Genomic DNA, 8,908 nt, shown 5'->3' on the forward strand with positions numbered 1-8,908 from the left:
ACTCCAAACTCTGCATCTCCATGGCTGATGTTAAAGCAGTCTTCAGATCTCCACTCATTTTTCATCTTTGTTGACTGCAACAAACTGCTTTCTCCTGGGCTGGTTCCACTCCCTGTTAGCAGCTTTCCTCAGCATGTATCCCATGGCTCTGGCATCTTTAACATCTTTGAGTCTCCAAGGCAATTTTAATGTTACAGCTTCTGGTTTCAGTGTTTGGGATTCCACTTGATCTTTTGGACTCCTCCTAAGGGCTGGCATCACTTTTCCAGCTCTGCCCTCTGTAGCACTCTAAGCTCAGGTTGATCCACTCCACTACAGCTACTGTTCTTGGTGATCATTCCATGGTACTGCCATCTCCAATACACTGGGGTGTTCCACTCCGACTAGGCTTCGCCAATAGCCTCTCATAGGCTGTCTTCAGGGTGCCAAGCCTCAAATCCTTTGCCTTGGCCCCTTCAGTCCTGGGCCAACAACTACAGGTGAGGCTTCACCTTCTCCAATGGCCTTCCCTGGCCACTCACAGTGCTAAGCCTCAGCTTCTCTCCATGATCCCNTCATTCCTTCACAAGCAGTACAACCTGAGTGACTCTTGCACATTACCAAGTCCAGCTGCAGCATGAGGTACAACCTGGGTATCTCTGAAACACAGCTTCTTTGTGCTCCCAGAAAACACTTTCCAGAAGATTTCACCTCGGTGATGCTGGTCTCTTCTTAATCACGGCTAATTCCTTAGCTCCAGCTAACCAGCATCAATTTTCCCAGTAGTTCCTTCCATTCTTAACTCTAGAGCCAGAACCACATGTCTGCAGCTGCTGAGTTCTGCTGCTTACAGGAACTAGAATATGATCCCCCCGTACTATTACATTATCACTAGCTTTATGTTTTCTAAATCCTTCACTGCCTAAACTTGGCTATCCTGGTTCTTGCTCTGTAGATTGACCTTGAATGCAGAGATCAGCATGCTTGTCTTATGGAATTAAAGGTGTGTACCAACATGATAGGATCTAATTAAGCTGGGTAGAATTTTGCCCCAAGGTTCCACTCCCTTAATCTGTTATCTCCTAGAACACAAGATTTTGCTCCATTTCACTTCCTGGTACTCCTTTAATACTCGAACCATATATTTTATATTTTGCCTTTCTAAGCTTGCTATGCTTGTTCAAATTTCTCTTTGTGAGACTTAACCAGAGAACAAAGTCTNTGCTGGGNTTTTNTGAAACTTCCTTTGTCAATGCAATTAATGCAATTAATCCAAGTCTCTTCACCTTAGCCTCAGGCAGACTTTTCAGACAAGGGNAAAAAGTAGCCACATTCTTCACCAAAATACCACAAAAACAGTCTTTGTGCCACATAGTGAAATTCTTCTCCTTTGAAATCTCTTGGGACAGATCAACACAGCTCAAATTACTCCCAACAACAAAGTCTTCCATATTCCTACTAGGATGACCCATTAAGCCCCATTCAAAGCATTCCACTGCTTTCCAAATCCAAAGTCCAAAAATCCACATTCTTTCAAATAAAAGCATGGTCAGGCCTATCACAGCAATACCCCACTTCTGGTACCAACTTCTGTTTTAGGATTTTACTGCTGTGAAAGACACCATGACCAAGGGAAGTCTTATAAAAACAACATTTAATTGGGTCTGGCTTACAGGTTCAGAGGTTCAGTCCATTATCATCAAGGTGGGAGCATGGCAGTATCCAGGCAGGCATGGTGCAGGAGGAGCTTAGAGTTCTATGTCTTCATCCAAAGGCTGCTAGTGGAAGACTGATTTCCAGGCAACTAGGGTGAGGATCTTATACCCACACCCATAGTGACACACCCATTCCAACCAGGTCACACCTATTCCAACAAGGCCACACCTTCAAATGGTGCCACTCCCTTGTCCAAGGATATACAAACCATCACACCATCTATCTATTTATCTATCATCTATCTATGGATCTATCATCTTCCTATTATCTCCTACCTTTTATCTATTTGTTTCTCTGAATCTGAAGGTTTCTGATATTCATTCAATCTGGAAATGTTTACAAATCAAAACTAATGGTTTCGAATTATGACCTACTGGTATCTTATGGATAATCATTAAAAGAAAAAATGTTACTCCTGTTTTACACACTTGAAATTCTATATTTTCTGGTAAAATTCTGGCTGTTCAGCAATTATGTAGAAAAATGGAAAAAAACTGGCTATTTCCATGCTGCCTATGAACTACCTTCACTGGGATGCAGTATTCTCTCCTGTCCTAGGACTTCCTAGGACTCTGTATAAATATGAACTAAGTTCCATCCCTTAAAATTCATAACAAAAATGTGGGTGAACATAACACTGCTGAGATGGAAGAGACAGGGAATTTGTCTCCTGCCAGTCTAATCAAACCCATACATATATACATGCATAAATACATACATACATACACACACACACACACACACACACTCACTCACACAAAGAGAGAGAGAGACAAAGAGACAGAGAGACAGAGAGACAGAAAGAGAGACAGAGGCAGAGACAAAGAGATACAGAGTGAGACACACTGAGACAGAGAGATCATGATCTGAAGGGAACACCCTTCAAATTTCCCAGTTCCAAAATACATTTTTGGCTAGAATGTGAATGCTAATGATTACCAACAAAACAAAAGTCAAAACAGCCAATTGTTGAATCTGAGATGTGCCTTTGTGTTTCCACTTTCCCCAGTAGTGTGGCTTAACATCTGTGCTTCTGTAAACAATACATTTACTGAATCACATGGACTGTTGTTTTGTTTAAATGAATGTTCTATAATCCTGATTAAAATAACATTTAGGAGATTTTATAATAGTAATTATATGCAGTTCCCATTAGAACCAGGGAGAATCTAAATCATGTTTTATAATCTAAAGCATTGAACTAGTCACACTCATTCACATTGGATCTTGGGAATGAGTGAGCCTGTGCTTTCATGCTCTTGATGTAAGGAGTCACTGCTAATGGGATTACACAGTCAATAATGAAGGCTTTGTCTAGCAGACTTTTGGATAATATTCACTCATCCCTCCTTTCCTTAGTTGTAATACACTTCCACCTCACTTGGTTTGCATGCCTGTGACACATTAGACTTGTTCAAATAATTCAAGTTAATTAACAGGGATCACCAAGAGATGGAGTTTCCCCATCTCCAGTGTCAGAGGAACATTTCTCTGCAATGGTACCACTTTTGGAATCATGTGAGTGTTTGGTATGGCAAAGATGCTCTGTATTAAGACAGCTAGTGAGTCTGTCTAAAGGATCCCAAATTTTCAGTCAACTAATTACATTTACTCCTTTATCCCTTCCAGGGATTTTCTTTAAATCACTTTCTCAACATTCCCACGATAGAAAATGAAATCAGGTCCAGTTTTTGCTGAGTTCCTGGCATGTGTGTGTGTGTGTGTGTGTGTGTGTGTGTGTGTGTGTGTGTGCTTATGTACAGGCATGCATCCATGCATGTGTACATGCATGAGAGAGAAGGTGGTGAGAAGGGAAAATTGTGGTCGAATTGTGACATATAGAGAAATGCTATTGCTGAGGCTGAAGAACTTAGTAATGTGCTACGTGAACTCCACATGATACACTGTCAATATGTCTACACACTTATCTTTCCTGTAGTATTTGAATGAATGTATAGTGAATGTACAGTGAATGAAAAAAAATACCTCTTCTTATTCAGGCAGTGGTGGCACACACCTTTAATTCCAGCACTTAGAAGGCAGAGGCAGGTGGATTTCTGAGTTGGAGGCCAGCCTAGTCTACAGAGTGTGTTCCAGGACAGCTAGGACTATACAGAGAAACACCGTCTCTAAAAACCAAAAAAAAAAAAGAAAAAATAGAAAATCTCCCTTCTTTTTATAGTAAACTATGTATTAGTTGCCTTTCTATTTTCAGTGACAAAATACCTAACAACAGAAACCCAAGAAAGGAATTGTTTGTTTTGGTTCATAGTTTAAAGAAATGTCTATCAGAAGGGAAGGAATATCATCAGAAATAGGAGATAGATGGGTACATCCATTGTTAGGAATCAGAGAATGGTGAATGCTGGTGCTCAGCTGGTTTCTACTTTTGATTCAGTCTGGTGTCCCAACCTGGAGAGCTGTGGAGTGCAGTTAATATGGGCCTTCTAACTTCAAGTAACTCAATCCAGGTACTCTTTATAGATATAGCCACAGACATGTATCTTCTATGATTGTATGTATCCTGTTGAGTTTCAGACATTGCAGAACACTTGCAGGAATGTGCCCTGAGTGAATAAATTCAGCCTTGGACTTTCCTAACATTCTTCCCTTGTGAATTCAAAGTCCACAGAGAAATGCATTACTTACCATTATAGTCAAGAACACATATTCTGCACTCATCTTCCGTGAACTCTACAATACAGCACACTTAATTTTGTAAATGATTCTTCATATATCTACTTTTATCCAAACAACACATTCTAAGTGTATACTAGAGGGGCACTCAGGCCACATCTGGCTTCCACTGTCTCCTAAATCACTTACTTACTGTAAAGTTCAAGTGTTTATGAAAGCACATATAATCCAGGTTAAAACTGCTGCTTCTAACTATGAGGAGCTTTCTCTGATATATTTCAACACGATACTGTGTTCTTCAACCAGAAGTGGTTAAAACATCTGCGGAGTGAGTAGGGATGGATTCTCCAGTTCCATGCATGTTAGATAAGCATTCTATTGCTATTTCAACACTCAGTCTCTCCAAAATTCTGATTACACTTCATGGTCCAGTTTTACATGGTAATTTCAACTTCGCTGATCATTGGAAGCTGTCAAGTACAAAAATATTTTTAATTCTCACTTTTCTCAATCCTGCATATAATTATGAAAACAAAAATATGTATTTTTCTCACATCTGCTCAAAGGCACAAGTAGAAAGTTGCAGATTTTATATGAAGAAAATATTTGCATTACCTTGCATTCTCTCAAAGTCTGACCCTCAAAGGACACTAGAGAACAGATAGTCCTTTATGTCTCCATTTTTTTGAACCATCCAGCCTATATAGATAGGAACCTCAGGATATTATCATAAATTTGATAAATTGAAAGCTGAAGTCATTCTAGCACTCCAGAAGACTATCCCTTTTGTATTTTGATTATTAATTCTTGATTCTTATTCTTGATTCTGATTATTGATTATGCAATATGGGTCTGCATCTATGTGCATCTCAATATGTGTATATTGATATTTATATACAATGTTTTCAGGTGTCTGTGTGTACATGTAGGTATGCATGAGCCTATTTACATTTGTGCATGTGTGTAGAGGTTATATGACTGGTTGTTATTATTTGGACACCACTCAACTTGACTTTTGAGACAGATTCTTTCACTGAGTTGAAATAATCAAGCAGGTTAGTCCCTAAGATCTGCCTGTGTTGTCTCACTAGCACTGGCATTACAAATGCATACCACCAAGCCATGCCTGCCTTTGGATTACATTAATTCTGGGAAACCAAACTCAGGTTGTCTTCTTTAGAAGCCTACTACTTTGTCCACATTGATCCTATTGCAACCTTATCACAAGGAGTTAAAAAAGCCCTGCTATCTGAAGTGCATCTAGTTACTGAATGGTGTGGGACAATTGGCTTCATTATCTTCCCAATTTCCCAGTATAAATTTCAGGAAACAATCTGGAACCTCACGTTTGTATTTCACATTTTTGGGAAGACAGGAAAGTGATCATTTACTGAAGTGGTGGAGGCACTATGAGCTAACAAAAAATAGTTCACATTGATCTATAAGTGGTTGTGGAGAAGAGAAAACCCTGCTACACCAACTACCTGACAACTGTTAGTTTTGTATCCTAGGTGAGAATTATTACATGTATAAAGTCACTTGACCTACATATAAATGGCTCAGGAAGTTTTGTTGTTTTGTTGTTGTTGGTGGTGGTAGTGGTGGTGGTTTTTTGTTTTAAAAAATCCTCATTCATATCAATTGGGAGCCTGTTGGGAGAGAATGTGGAGCAATGTCACCTGGGCATGGTTGGAGTAGGAGAGAGACTGAATAGGGAGTGCCCTAACTTAATTTTGACATCTCTATCAATAACATTTTTTATTTGACTTGCCCAGGAGAGTCAAAAGAACCTGAAAAGAAAGCAACTGAAATCAAATAATCCTCCCAATGTCATTGGCATATCAATGATTATTGTTTAAGAGAATGTGAACAAATGGAAGTACCTTTAGAAATTATTATCACTTAATAAGCTTTTTTTTTTAACTCAAATTCAAGCTGTAGTAGTCAGGTTGTTTGAAGCTACAAGAGAAAACCTGGTGCAGGTCATTTTTTTTCCAGTGTGTTAAGATCTCTTTTATTGAACTGATTGATATCTAGACATTCCTTGAGATCTCATGCACAATTAGTATATTGGAAAGCTTTCTTTGCTTCACTTTCTACATGGCTAGTTGTCATCTCAGTAAAATGTGTTGGTTGAACAAAGAAACAAAGTGATCAGAAAAGTATTATGTAGATAAATACTTGTATACTTGCTATAGATATTATCAAACACTTGACCATAGGCTATTGATATGATCTTTATTTTTTATTAGATGTTTTCTTTATTTACATTTCAAATGTCATTCTCTTTCCTGGTTTCCTCCCCCAAACCCCCCTTCTCCTATCCCCCATCCCTGCTCAACAACCCACCCACTCCCATTTCCTGGTCCTGGTATTCCCCTACACTGGAGCATAGAGACTTCACAGGACCAAGGGTCTCTCCTACCACTGATGACCAACTAGTACATTCTCTGCTACAAATGCAGCTGGAGCCATGAGTCCCACCATGTGTACTCTTTGGTTGGTGGTTTAGTCCCTGGGAGCTCTGGGGCTACTGGTTAGTTTATATTGTTATTCCTCCTATGGGGCTGCAAACCCCTTCAGCTCACACATGATATGCACTCATTGATAAGTGGATATTAGCCAGAAGTACAGAATACACAAGATACAATTCACAAACCACATGAAACTCAAGAAGGAAGACCAGAGTGTGGATACTTCAATCATTCTTAGAAGAGGGAACAAAATACCCATAGAAGAAGTTACAAAGTGTGGAGCAGAGACTGAAGGAATGACCATTCAGAGAGTACCCCACCTGGGGATCCATCCCATATACAATCACCAAACCCAGACACTATTGTAGATGCCAACAAATGCTTGATATAGCTGATATAGCTGTCTCCTGAGAGGCTCTGCTCATGTCTGACAAATACAGAAGAGGATGCTCACAGCCATTCATCATACTGAGCACAGGGACCCCAATGAAGGAGCTAGTGAAAGGACCCAAGGAGTTGAAGGGGCTTATAGCCCCATAGCAGGTAAATTTCATAAAGAGATTTGAGACATAATAATAGAATCTGGTTGATTTTTTTTTAATATCACAGAATACTTGCAGGAGATTGGCCTGAGGAATCAGAGGATATAGTGTCAGTCTTGTGCTTTTGTAAAGCTCATATCTTAAAAATTCAAAGTCCACAAGATTAATTCATTACTCAGGTTCAAATTTAAGAACCCACTCTAAGGTTAAACATCTTAAGTATTTCACAGTTCAATCTTAAGGCCTAAGTCTACAATCACAAGGACAGTTGGGGACATGCAACACTTATCCAAAGCATAACCACAAACTAAACACTTGTATATTATGTTAACAAACCCTAAAGTTGAGGTACAAACTGATATTTGTACAAATATAGTGTATTTCTCCTCATTTAAACCTACCTCATGAGAATAGAAGGGAGGCTCTTAAGACTCAGAATATAAGTAAAACTGACCAGGCTAAAGATGCCACCCACCCTCAAACTCACAAGATTAACAGGGTCTTTCCCCAAGGTTATACAAACAGGAATAGGAGCCTAGGAAATAATGATTCTTGATTTGCAAGTTGGTTTATAAGCTATACAAAGTGTGTCAGGGATGCAAGTTTTGGGAACCTTTGTTTGAACTGGATGGGCTTTTCAGTGATGCAGTTACCTGAGTAATCTAATCTCCTATAAGGAACTCTAGTAATGTCAGTGGTCCACTAAGCTAGACTTGCATATTTTTGGTCTATCATTTGTGTCCTTACATTATCTAACTTAGATAAATATTTTCTGACTTAGATAAAAGCCCATAGCTTTCCTAAATACTGATACAATAACAGTATGTTGAAATGATGGAGATTTTCCAGACTGCTTCACCTGACTTCTCCCGCACACAGCATACCTGAATACTCTTCCTCAGGACAGTTAGAGTCTATAAGTAACCTTCCTTTAGATCTCCAATATGAACCACAGATTCTTTTGTTCATTTCTTCCTCAATGGTTTTGCAAGTTAATTCACAAACATAGCTTCTTTCCCTTTGGACAGAATACATTGAAGACACAGGCCACCCATTGTGTTTGTAAGTTTTTGTTGTCAACTTGACACTATATTGTGGCACTGGGGTGGAGGAACTTAATCAGAAGAATTATGTCAATCAGATTGGCCTGTGGCCACATCTGTGATTTGTTGTCTTTATTAATATTTGATGTGTTAGGACCCATTCCACTGTGGGTGATACTATCCCTAGGTAGATGGCCGTAAGGCATATTCCTTTGAACAGGCCAAGCATGAACCTGTGAACAAGTCAATAAGCAGAATTTCTTCATGTTTTCTGCTTCAGTTCCTACACAGTCTTCCATTAGTAATGGACTGTGATCTCAAAAGGTAAGCTAAAATACATTCTTTCCTTGCACAAGGTGCTTTTGGTCACTTTTGGTTATGGTGCATAAATGAAAAAAAGTAAACTAGTGTCTTAGTCAGGGTTTCTATTCCTGCCCAAACATCATGACCAAGAAGCAAGTTGGGGAGGAAAGGGTTTATTCGGCTTACACTTCCATATTGCTGTTCATCACCAAAG

The sequence above is a fragment of the Mus caroli genome, chromosome 1 (genome assembly GCF_900094665.2).
Source record: "Mus caroli chromosome 1, CAROLI_EIJ_v1.1, whole genome shotgun sequence".
In the NCBI taxonomy this organism is placed as follows: domain Eukaryota; kingdom Metazoa; phylum Chordata; class Mammalia; order Rodentia; family Muridae; genus Mus; species Mus caroli.